The following is a 13,575-nucleotide window of genomic DNA, read 5'->3' on the forward strand; positions in this document are numbered from 1 at the left end:
GTCTCTACGCAAACATCCGTATGATTGAATGAATATGATCTAAATGGTTTGGCCAGGATCACACGCAACGTTTTAACGTGCTATCCTCTAATAATGCAATAAACAATTTAAACAAATCAATTATTCGGACTGCTCCTAGCTCCTGCTCCCAAAACACGAATCGTATGGCAAAAACAATAAATTAATCATCTAAAAATCCGCCCATTTAATGCTGAAAAAATTATAGTTTGATGACAGACGTTTGCTTTGCTTAACGTAACCTCAAACTCACTTGCGCTTATATGCGCTAGTCTGTCACGTGCGCATTCGACATATTTTGCCCATATTTGTTACCATAATATGGCCAAATTATGTTAATATAATATGCCCACTGAACATAAAATTCGACATTTTCTGGGCAGTTGAACTTCAATTTTCTTGCAGGGTAATCTGATATTTTTTGATATTTCGATTTGATTAGTATTAACTTTTAATTTAATTATTATTATTGTTATTATTAAATTTATTTCGTCTAATTTTACGGCTATATAAAAGGAACACTTGCAAGACCAGGACTGCCGTTGATTTGCCAACCAGACCAATACCGGGTAAGTCCTGGTCTTGGTCTTGCTTTGCTTTGCTCAAAACTAGCAAAAATGCGGACATAAGATCACTAATGAGAGGAAAAGGAACAACCGTATAAGACATCGACAATTTTCGAGTGTTTTTGGCTTGATTTATGCACCATCCAGGAATTTCCGCCGAATTTACTTAATTTAAAGTGCTCTATGGTAAAGCAAGAAAAAACGAAAAATTCGGAGGCACTCAAACGACACGTTCACCTTTCATTGCATTTCAACCTCACTTTCTGCGTTTACCCATGGCGAGTGTGTCCTCAGATTAATTCCAATGTTTGCAATTACATCGATCGGTCCTACTTTCTCAGTAGGTACCTATAATGAACCAAACAAATCGGGACTTATGAATGACTAGCTGCACTAGCCAACACTGCCGTTGTGAAAATCATGAAATTATCGAGGATGTGGCAATGGAGCGGACTGACCACAAACGAACTCCGAGCGAGTTTAGCGTGTTATCCTAAGCACCCAGCGTACCGGTCAAAAATGACAAATGACCAAACGTGGTGCCTTCTGGTTGGAGCTGTCAGGGTCAGCCCTAATCGCAATTTTTAACACTGTCCAGATAAGAAAGGCGCGAGGTGATTGATGGCGCACTGCTGGAAACAGATTAGGGCTGCCTGCTTGTTAATGCGCCTTAGGCATGGAGATCGATCGGGCTTTATTAGTTGGTTAGTCATTTCCGATTTTAAATTCGTCCCGTCCACTTTCGCACCGAAGAAGAAAAGAGATGATGAGTGAACAGCCACTCATCATCTCTTCTCTAGTCGACTGAACCAAGGAGGATGGAGAAGTGAAGCTGAAACTGGTCGCAGTGCGTCATTAACGAAGGCATGTGTGTTCTGTCGAGTTGACGTGAAAAATGGCTTCCTTCTGCCGGCAAAGATGGCCGCCGCCCGGCCGGTTACTCAAAGAAAAATGCCGCTGACAAGCCGCCGAACACGGACAGTTTGTCATAAATTTCACCAGTGGCAGTGCATATAAATTATGTGTTGCTCACTCTACCTGGACTGGTCAACACATCGGCTCCTGCTTGCCCATTGGGCACCACACGACACCCTAGACCCAAAACTATTGTCCGACAATGGACTTCTCACTGATTGGGTGACCTTCCTAATCGTAGCTCTCTAGAGCACTAGTTGGAAGGGATGTTTCTTTGGTGCACTGCCATCAATCCTGGTACAGTGAGCATGTTCCAAGAAAAGCCACGGGACGTTATTATGCCCTCAACGTTTCAGGGCGATTTTTTTATGTTCGCGTCGACACGGCAACTTGTTATGACCATCGCGATGTCCGAGATTAAGCTCGCCATATAAACTATGTCGTTAGCTGGGCAGCTGATTTTATCGTCTCCTATTCCAATGTGTAATACGCACATTTTGCGACGTCTCAAACGTTAATTATTAAACGGCGTCGAGGCGAAGCCGCCCCAACTTTGGGGGGATGATTTTAAAACAGTAATTGCGCCCTAATCCAGCTCACACGCATTAACCATCTAAACAGTGACTCGTTTATCAGCTGTCAGCAGCCCCCGATGGAAAATAGACAAGCGGAGACGCCTTCGTGACGTCGGGGGATCACAGGGCGTCAAGACGCGTCTATCTCCCGGTGACGGCTTAAGCTGTGCGGATTCCGAAACGTGTCTAAGTGACGGTTTTGGGGATTTTCAGCTTCTGGCTTTTCCATTTATTCGCGAGACGGCTGATGCTTCAAGTTGGGGATTTTACCGTTCGCGTCGCAAAGAGCCTCAAACTGTAGTGTCGTCGTAGGAGGGTGTCCTTTCCTTTGATTGGAAGTTATTTGCTTATTTTCGGTTGAAAATCACCTGCTTGAGGATGATCCGTTCTCTTCGACTTCGAGATTCGTAAAATTTTACCACCACACCAAACTCATCAGCTAATGAGTTATAACTCCTAGCATTTCAGCCAGGGCCGCGATAGTAGCATTACAGCACGTAAATGTAAAAAAAAGGTGACCATATTTTTTCTGAGTAACGTTATATCCGAAGTAGATGACTCCGCCGGTTCGTTGAGTTGGCGCACCAAGCCATTTTGCTAGTACCTACTGCGCCAACTCTTAAAAATTTAAAAAAAAAATTCACTGAGTTACCCAGGCCTAAGACACAAGTATACTATATGAACACTGCGTTCACTGCATTCATACCGGCTCCAAAGCGTGTCATTCTATAGACGTACAGAAGGCACCAATATTTTACCCGCTTGACTGAAATCTCGAAAAAATTGTTCATTTCGTAATTTATATTGATGGCCCATAAACAAGACAGAGACTGTGAACGCGCAAAATTTCTGGGCCAAAAATCGAAACTAAAATGTTGAAATTTTTGTTTCTAGCAAAATTAATGTGAAAGAAAGTAAGTTTACGGTCAAAGTTTTTTGTTATGCAGTCTGTGTCGTGTCCGAAGTGCTCGGCACAACTTCAACATTGAACTAAGAACTGTAAAAGTGTCGGCTGGCAGATTAAACGCAGAAAAGTGTCTGTTGCAAAGTATATACATAAAGCAAAAAATCAGCATTTTTCCGCTTTATATACTTTATTATCCTCAAACAGTGCCGAATCCTTCGGGAATTTCAAAGTTAAATTGCGTTTATAGTGTTTCCATGCATAGTAAATGGAGAAAAGTGTCGGTTGCAAAGTTGTGCCAAGCTCTTCGGATACGACACTGGCTCTAGCGCAGAAAAGCACAATTTTTTACTTGATTTAATCATTATTATCCTCAACCAGTGTCGGTTACAAAGTTGTACCGAGCCCTCCGGACACGACACTGGTTCTGGCGCAAAACAGCACTATTTTCGGCGCCCGAAGGGCTTGGCACAACGTCAACATTGAACTGAGTTTAGAGTGTCGCCTTGCATAGTAAATGGAGAAAAGTGTCGATCAAAAAGTTGCCCGAAGGGCTCGGCACAGTAAAGCACAGACAAATTGTCGATATTGCTAGTTATAACTACGTACTTTCGATCTTTTATTGAAAGCTTCTTAGAATATATCTTGAAAATCCTGAATAACGTTTTTTTAAGTTACGTCACTAATTAGCACCATTTTTAATACTTCTGCATGCGGGTAAAAAAAATCACTAGAAATTCACAAAAAAAACAAACTTCTTCAGAGCCGAAATTTCACAAACAATTTTGGTTGTATCTTTGAGCTGCCAGCGTTTTTATCGATAGCATTGTGCAAAGACTAATATATTTTATTAATCACCGGGAAAAATTAGTATTAACCGGCAACCCCGCGGAAGTATCTTCCATGCGGTTTAACCTCTGCGCAACTGGCCTACAGTGTCTGACGTCATCAGTCTTTTAGGCTTCAGCACTGAGGCCTTGTTCTTAACATGATTTTCGCACGACACTGTTTTTTGGATTGATTTGCTCCTTATTTTCCTCCGTGCCGTAGAAGAAAACAGCTACAGAACTGTTCAGAGCGATAGTAACAAGACCGCGAACATTCGAAACTACAAAGCACACATTTGGACAAAGATTTGGTACAAAAAGAGCAATAAAGGATTTAGAAATACAGTCATCATTAGAAGATGAAAATGCATTCGGCCAAGTACGATTGGTATTCCGATGACTTCATCAGCGAGACAACAATTAAGTATCCACATATCTCGTTGTGCCAAATATTTGCGACTCATAAAGCTGTCCCCTTGGCATTTGTCAGTCGCGCATTTAGAGATTTATTATTATTTATTGATAGATTTATTGATGAATGTGTGTTGTTTTTTGAATGAGTTGTTTCATTGCCCGGACCACAATTAAGCCATAAATATGTGCGGGTTTATTGTCTTGTCGTTGGTCAAGCGACGTGCTCGCGAGGACACTTTTTCGGTTTTTCGCATTTGACCTGCCGGATTTTATGCATCGGCTTCCACACGTTTACGGTCAGCTTGATGTCGTCTAACGCCCACCAGCCCACCATTACAGTAGCCGGGCGTGTAACTACTTGTGTAATTGTCAACGCAGTGTCGGCCAACAAATGCTTTCTTTGCCCACTTGTGTTCCACATTAGAGAGCTGCAGACTCTAGAGCAGCGTTACTCAAAGTGTGCTCGGTGGAGCCCCGGTGCTCCGCAAAGTCTACGGTAGTGCTCCGCCCACACTAAAATTAATATCTACATCTATTCGTACCTCGTTTTGCTTTTAGTTTAGTTAGGGTTTAGAGCTCCGTTCAAAATTTAGTTCTTTAAAAGGGTTCCGTCACCAAAAAAGTTTGAGAACCGCTGCTCTAGAAAATTCAGTGAGAACATTGGGGGGAAACTGTGGAATAACAGACGATGGGGAGTTTTGAAAGGCAGTTCCGTCTACAGGGTGATTCAAAATTGGCGTCATTCGTCTGGAGGTGTTGTCTGGCGGTGTTTTAGGAGTACAGAAAAAATTGTAAAAAAATTAATTCTTATTAAAAACTGAGGAATTTCCAAAAAACTATATTAGAAAAACGGCAACCATTTTTTCCAAGGTAATCGGCCTAATTAACATTACATAAATACCTGTTGCTTCGTAATTATTTAAAACTCGCGTAACCATGGAATTATACAGAAAGTGACAATAAGATAGACAATGATAAACGGTAAATTCAACCGGAATCGTTGAATGACAGAACCTATTTCGAAGCTCATAACCTCGAATTATTAATTTGTTTGCAAATTACAAAAACATACATTTGAGTCTGTAACTCCAAACAAGTGCCTGTGTAATCATCTTATGATGCATCTTCTCGAGCAGCTTCTCGTATTCGGTTAATTAACTCCTGCTCAATTTATACCGGAGTTCAGTAATTCATTGGTTTAATGTGTATCTTACATACGTGGTAGGAATGTAGTCCGTATTAATTTGGTGCCTGGGAAAGTGTCAGTTGTTGTGCAATGGTCTGAGTGCCCCTGAAAGGCTCTTTTGCAATTATGTCCAATACTTGTTCCTCTGCGTCTGGAACCCGAACATCTACCTCACCCTTTGTTGGCGTAAGTTCTTTCAGCTTCTGCTCTGTTACTGTAGCATTTCCCCTGAACTAATCGCATATCCACAAATTCGTGAAAGGAACTATCTGTTGATGATAAAAAACATCATTGCCGCTTTGACTTTTCATCAAAAAATTGTAAAAGAGAACTTTTTAATATCAAAAATGTTGGTAATTTGAAGCAGAAATCGTAATTTCTCTTCTTGAATGCTTAAGTTTTCCAATAAGCTTCCAATTAAACATGGAACAATTTCAAAATAATGCTTAATAACAAAGTTGAAATTCGATTTTCAACTGCAATCTTCTAGGAATTACCGAAAAATTTCAATATTTTTCTCGTACCTTCCAAGTGAGCCCCTATTAGATACCCCTTAAAAGGAATGACGCCAATTTTGAATCACCCTGTAAATGACTGGCCAAATGAGGCATTTGAGGGTAATAACAGTAATAATAAGTAATAACCCCGATTCAATGGTTAAAAACAATGCGTTTAGTAGATGAAGCTGTTTAGGAGGCCTCTATTGGTGGTGCCCCCGCATAAATGCCTCCGCCTACGATCGGTTTCGAGCTGCAAAGGGCGCAAATTTCCAAGCTGTTGCAACAAAACAGTAGACGCGCCGGTTGAAAGTTTCAATGGCGATTCTCGGCAGTGTATCGTGTAGCAACATCACGTACTTGAACGCTTGGAAAAAAGAGTCACGTCGCACCCGGGACGGGCCATTGTATGTAAAGAGGGCTCAGATGGGTTCTGACCTCCCAGCGCGTTTATGTTGATTATTCCTCGCCCGATTTTACTTAACACTCTGTATGTGCGCCCCGCCGCGGTTCTGCTGATGAATTATTAAAATTTAATTTACAATTGATGGCTGTTTTATTGATATCTATTTTTCATGGCATACGTGGAACATTGCCGATGGTTCGCCGACATCCTGCTGTCTAACGGACTCCGATTGATATTTGGGGCCCGATCGGAAGACGTGACGGACCCTGATGGACTCACGCTAATAAATTATCGCCCATAATGGGCCCGGGCCAATTGCTCCCTTTATTATTCAGCATAACTATTTTGCGGTCGGGGCAAATTTGCCCTTTCGGGCGTCGATTATTTGACGGCTGCGACTTTATTACCCGCTTGCCTCGTCCTTATCGGGCGGGTAATCTATACGGTCGTGTAGAGTCGCGGCAGGCGAGACAGCAGACACGCCAAAGAACACGATTACACAGATAAATCTAATGGTGAAACGGTGTTAAGACGGGCGAGATTTAAGACGGTGGCTGCTCTGGTGACTTATTGTTGGACAATACCTGCAGGAAATCGCTTGTTACACCGGCTGATTTATGACGGCCACTGTCGCTTTGTCTAGTCCTGATGCTCTAATCTATATCTACATTATTGCGGCATCTGGACAAGAATGAACGCTCTATCAGGACAGTTTTGATTCCAGAAGCATTGGCATTTATAGAACGGTTTATTAACAATGGGAAATCCGGAAATTAAGACTTTTTGACAAAACTTCAAAAATGTCGTCAACGATGCTTCACTTTTGCAAGACACCTTCTAGTGGTGAAAAAAAGAGCGTTCTGGCTCAATTTGTTTCCGAGAAATAAGCAAAGACGGGACGTAAAACATGAAATTTTGGCCTAATTCTGCACCTCAATGGCTGATATTTAATATCAGTTTTTTGGGTCAAAACTACCAGAATTTCCTCGCCCACATTCTCATAACTGAATCAATGCTTCAATTCTCTATCCAACGATATCAAAATAGACCCGGGTAGTACAGTCGTTTTCAAGTGTTCACACAGCGACACCGACACGGCTTGCTGTATTGATACAGCGACACAACGCGCCACACTTTTTATATGTTGGGAAATAAGAACAGAAGACGCTGTGTTTCGTGATGTCTAGTGGTTCGTAAGTTCACTAGCGGTGCTTTTAAACGGTGCAGCGCAGCGCGTTCAATATTTTTCTTTGGTTTTACTGAAGAGAGACTATGACAGACACCGGTTGCGTTGTATTAATGGAAGGAATGAATGAAGTGGCAACATGTTTTCTTCTTGTAAAGCCTATTTGTCCCACAAGAATCTGTGATTGGTTTCGAAGCTGCTGGGTCAACCATAAATTATGACCGAATGACTTCTGTTCCTTTATGTATGCAAGGACTGACAAAACCATTTAACTTAGTTTTTTGGCCTTCTTCGCCGACTGATTTTTCATGCAATTAATTAAGTAGTGTAATTTTGCCAACAGGGCGGGGGTCGACTTTCTGCAAAAACAAAAATTTTCTCAAAATATCTTAAATTTTACATCATTTTCAGGTGACAGACTCATTGAAAAACATGCTAGAAGTTTCAGATCCGAAATAATAAACATTTTCGGCACATTTTAACCGTTTTTTAGCGTTCACGATCTTTAGCCGACGATTTATCTGTAAACTCTGGTCGCTTTGTCACAAAAGTCACAAGCAATTTGAATATCAGACATTTAGGTGCATTTTTGCGCCCAAATTTCATTTAAATTAAAAAACGTCGAAATTTTGGCGGCATTTAGAGCGCACAACTCTGAACTTGTGAAGTATTTTTAATTTCTGAGTTTTTCGTTATAACTCATCGCGTCTCACTGTTCCGCACTTTTAATTAGGCTTAGGATTTAACCCAAAACTTTAGGAGGCCCGGGGCTGGAATTTCAAAACCTAAAAAAAGTCACCACATTTTTTAGGAGAAACATTTTAGCAAATGGGTGACTGCATCGCAACTGCACCGGTGAGTTACTGTGCTGGTGCGTTGGGTTGGCGCAACAAGCCATTTAGGCAACACTGTGCCCCCTGAAAATTAACTGAGTTACCCATGCCTAGAAAACATTAAATTTTGGCCTAATCCTGCACCTAAATGTCTGATTTTCAAATTTTGCCTCTTGGGTCAAAACCAGAATTTCCTCGCGTACGTTTACAAGACTGCCAACACTTTCTAAAAGCGCTATTTAGTTCTCTCTCTGGTGATGCAAAAATGATCGCTTTTGCGCGGAACGGCAAACATGAAATTCCTAATCTTGCACCTAAATGTCTGATACTCAAATTTCGCTCTTTGGCTCAAAACATAGGAATAAATTTACACAAATCAGGTATAGCCGATATTTATGTTTTCGGCAAATTGAAATGGTCGTTTTTCTTCGAACATCTACGGTCTCTTTAATTTTTCAACAAGAAGTGGATGTTACTTTATAGGATTTTTTGGGTCTCGGTTCGAAAAAATGAGCTTTCTATGTTCTCAAAAAAGTATTGTGCAGTTGACGTCTTTCCGCGTATTTTTCACGGTGAGCTTCAAAGTTTTCATCGGGAATTTTGAAACAAATTGCACTAAAGTGACTTTAAAAGCTAAAATTGATTAAAGTTGAGTGAACGACTGGCACCACCCAAAGCCGAACTCTGCTCCTTCTGCAGAGATTAAGCAGGTTTGTGAGACTGTTAAAGCCGAACAGATGCCTGTACCAATGAACGAAAATTTTAGAAAACTGGCCGGACTGATGGACATTCCAATGCAAATCAGTCAAATGATTGGAAAATAATTGAGAGTGACCGTGTGTCATCGAGGTCTGAATAGTTAATTAACGCCGTCCCAACTAATTAGCATGTGCGCTCGGAACCACCTCAGCCATGTTGCGTTGTCGGCTTATTACAGTAATTAAAATCATTCCGGAATGATTTATCGTCGTTTTCCATCGTAATTGATTAATGTCGGCCTTAGTTAAGGCAATAGATGGATATACAGGGTGTCAATTTCAAAACGTCTCACCCTTAATATCAATTTTTTTTATAAGGGGGGCACTAAATGAAGATTTTTAGCCTCCTGGTTTCAACCCCCTAGGACCGGTAGATGTCACCTTTAGAATCTTAAAGGGCGTTCAATTCTCTTTACATGAGTTACTACTTAGTTGCTTTGTGTCCAGAGGTTTCCGCATAATCGCGTATCAAAGTTGTAGAAGCTTGTTGAACCATGTGCCACTTGACCCCCCTTCCCATTTAAGATTCTAAGGGTGACATCTACCGGTCCTAGGGGGTTGAGACCAGGAGGCTAAAAACATTAGTTTAGAGTGTCCTCTTTATTTTCCGATTTTTAATATTTTCAACTGCAAGAAAGATATTAAGGGTGGGAAAGTTTTCAAATTGACACCCGGTATACTGGGTGTAGAGTAAATTGATGCAATAACAACATGGGCCAGGCCAGAAACGCGCCCATTTCGCTTTCGCCAAAGGAAATCGATTAATTCCGCGTCGCGGACAAGACAAAGACAATTTAATCAGTATGCAGGTCGTATCGAAAGGGGATTTTTGAGATTTCAGCAGGTCTCGGTATCCGCTACCGTGCAGGACCGCCGGAATCAAAGTGGAGCCGCGACCAGTCGCATTCCTGCATTGTCCTGCTGTCCGCTCGTTCGTCAATCAGTCAAACGAGCCGTCACTCACTGGCAGGCCGAATGACAGGCCGAAGAGCCGATTTGAATCGTCGGATGGCAGGCTCAGATGCCGTATCGTGGAATGTGCACAAGAAATCGCCGCTTTGCAACAGAAGAATGACGGCAAACAGTTGGCCAAATGCTCGGTTGGAGTTGGAGCTGGTTTATTTCAAAGTTTGACGACTTTCATTCAAGCGAGACAACTCGTGGTCCAACCACCTTCCAGATTGTTCTTGTAGATTGCAACCGAAAATTTGCAGTTGCTGTTGGCGCTACTGGCGTCCGCGATGTTAGAGCAAAACAGTTGCAGCTGCCGCCGGCACTGAACCCCTGGAAAGTTACAAATAATCCGCGATTTACAATCTTGTCGCGAACTTAAAGTAGCCGAGTTTCTCGTTATCCGAGCCCCGCCGATAAATAACGACCGCGATATATTTTTAAATTTACGCCCCTGTCACGAGAATTTATGGCCGCCTTATTTATAACTTTATTTTATAGTCGCCATTATGCCTCCCTTAGTCTTCTATTCATCAAGCCAGCCGCGAAATAAATCGCCCCGAAAAGCGACAACCAGTTAATTATTTCCTCCTGTTAAACCTGAAAGTTACAGAAAACTGCTGCTTCAGTTTGGTCACTCTTTGAACCCAACAAGGAGCTAGTCGGAGTGGATTTTTCAAAAACGTCCGGATTTTAAAATAGTTATCTCTACTTATCTCTTTCAACTCCAGAAAAATTCGGTCAATTGGAAATTGACATTTTTTGCCCTCCAGCGAGCAAAAATGTTCACACCCTGTACTCATAATAGGTATTTCACTAGTCGCGAGTTCAAAAGTGCAAACGCTCTCTGGTGGCAAATATTATAAAAAGTTATAACTACAGGTTAACTAGTAATTTGACACTTGTTCTGATGACATTGGTGTTTAAATCTGATTATGATTTGTTTTGTTCTAATCAACTTTTGCAAGCTTTTCAGTTTTTTTTTCATTCAATTCATTCACATTCGTTTTTGTTACAATTGCAACTCATTTTTCGTTTGTTTACCAACTCCAATAGATAGATAATTGTGACAAGTCTCAACTGTCACTCGACAACGAGTAATTTGACGTTTCGCAGCGCCCCCATCGGTAGTTGAACTCGCGAATTCGCGAGTTCAAAAATCCAGACGCTCCCTCGTGGCTAAAATTATAACTGCAAGTTCAGTAGCAATTTGACACTTGTTTTGTTGACATTGGTGTTTACATCTGATTATGATTTGTTTTGTTTTGTTCTAATCAACTGTTACAAGCTTTTCAATTTTTTTTCATATACGTTCATTTTTGTTACAATTGCAACTCACTTTTCGTTTGTTTATCCACTCCAATAGATAGACGAGTCTGACAAAAGTCAACTGTCATTCGACAACGAGTAATTTGACGTTTTGCAGCGCCCCGATCGCTTCGCCGTACTCAAAGACGTACCTCTCGTAGCTTTCAAAGGAATAGAAACAGACCAAAAAGTGTGTAAGTATTATTTTATGTTATAAATGTCATCAACTCCAACAAATAAACAAGTCTGACAAGTCTCAACTGTCACTCGACAACGAGTAATTTGACGTTTCGCAGCGCCACCATCGGTAGTTGAACTCGCGAATTCTAGCAGTCACATTGTACGAGTCATTGAACATTTTCTGAGTTTATGGATGCAGAATATGAAATTCTTTTTGATCACACCAAAAATAGATGGCTAATTTTGTTTCCCGCGATTGAAAGGGTTTTAAAAATGTTTGGTGCCTTTTGGGGTTTAGGCACACTTTTGTCTCGAGATGCTGGCAATACACTTAAATAATTTTTCCAAAACGATTTTTCAAAAACCCATATTTTCGTTGTTCATTCCATAATGTCATATTTTTCGCGCAAACATAGATCGAATCAAACATCAAAATAATTCTGTGGCAAAATAATGACATTTTAAGAAAAAGTTCTGCCTACTTCCTGCTTTAGAAGATCGTTTAGAAAAATCGTACCACTAAAAGTGCCTGAAATTAAAAATAAATGCGTTGAAAATGGTTTAGAATGCGAATGTGACCAGCTGAAATTTGAGTTTTTTGATTCGAGTGACTCAGACTTTATGCCCTCATTACTCTATTTGATTTCAAAATGTTGGGAAATAGATTATGTTAATTTTTTTGAGGAATTTATCTAATTCAACCAAATATGTATCAGAATATTTTGACTCCGATGATCAGAATCTGTCTGGTCTGAAAAAAAGCCGCCGAATTTCTATCTGGCTGCTGAGTGGACTTGTTTTCGTCTGTCTTGATTTGTTGCTTTTGCCTCTGTCTAAAAAATGCAAAGCACCGGCACGAACCTGTAAACTGTGACTGTTGTAACTTGTTTCCTTTGCAAGTTTTGAGTACGAATAAAAAACCTCCTTTTTTGCTCTTGTTTAGTTACTGGTATGAAAATGGTAAACATCAATCAGTAGTCGTCAGGATTTTCTTAAAAGCCCTCGAAGGACGGATAAGTTTTCATCTATCATTGGTTCAGCTGTGGAACTTATAGGGGGCGCGATTTGAAAAGAGTTCAGGTCTGCACGTTGGTATCCAACAAAGGTTGGGGAGAAAAAAACCGGATGAAATACAATGCTGGCTGGTTCTACGGGCCGTAAATCATGTCGGGCCGTAAATCGTGTATCCCGCAGGTAAAATACGTCCTGTTGCGGCAGTGAAAACGAGCCGGTTGCGCGGCGAAAGCATAAGTCAAAACTGGCGTCATCGCCTCCCGGTTGCTTCGCTCTCGGTCGTGAACACCGATCTTTTGACAGACTTGTGTGGGCCGGTCACGACCACATATTGATATAAATACAGATATTTGGTCGGCTTTCAACTCAAAAAGTACACCCGGAATGGTCCTCTTAACACCGAAAGAACATCCCGGGACTAACGTCCATACACTAAATTTCTAGTCAAGGTTTTCGGGTACCTCAGCACAGAGAAATTTCCTTCTATTCCTCACTTCTATTTCTTCACTTGATGATGTAATTTTAACTCCTAATTAATTAATTCCTTGTCGGCATTTTCGTTCATTTCCTTTGGGTGTTTGCTTGCGGTTGCATTCAAACCGCTGGTTCCCACAATGTTTTCTGGACGCATATCCACCCTGTACAATCGCTACACGACTTCAGGAGGTCCATAAAATAGCCGCGTTCATAAATTTCGCCGCTTTTGAAAGCATCTGACAGTTTTACAGGCAATGAACACGATAAAGTCACATCACTTCGGAGATATATTAAGAAAACGAACGTGTGTGTGTGTGCGAGAGCCTTTGATACTGTTTCGCCTCTCTCTGCTGTTTCGTTTTAATGGCCGGGCATTTTTGCTTTATGGCTTTTTAGCGGTGCATCGTTAAATTAATGGCGTCGGACGAGGCTTTTTTCGACTGAATTATGGATTTTTCACCGAATTCCGATAATATCCTGCCGATTGCCGTCACTCGGCATTTCAGTTGCAGATTTTTCCTACTTGTCAGTGTTGGTTTTATGTCGTTTCTTGATCAAAA

At 41.1% G+C, this 13,575-nt stretch overlaps 1 protein-coding gene across 3 annotated transcripts in view; it reads left to right on the plus strand.

The window, feature by feature from the left end:
• Positions 1-13,575, plus strand: part of LOC109533268 (cytochrome P450 4g15) — a 72,846-nt gene that overhangs the window by 4,572 nt on the left and 54,699 nt on the right. For all 3 annotated transcript variants that reach the window (XM_048670464.1, XM_048670463.1, XM_048670465.1), the window contains exon 2: positions 11,403-11,538. The gene's annotated coding sequence lies outside the window, so the exon portion shown is untranslated. The remainder of the gene's footprint in view (positions 1-11,402; positions 11,539-13,575) is intronic.

This window comes from Dendroctonus ponderosae, unplaced genomic scaffold (assembly GCF_020466585.1).
Source record: "Dendroctonus ponderosae isolate FM_Combo_2020 unplaced genomic scaffold, Dpon_F_20191213v2 Dpon_F_20191213_1, whole genome shotgun sequence".
Classification (NCBI taxonomy): domain Eukaryota; kingdom Metazoa; phylum Arthropoda; class Insecta; order Coleoptera; family Curculionidae; genus Dendroctonus; species Dendroctonus ponderosae.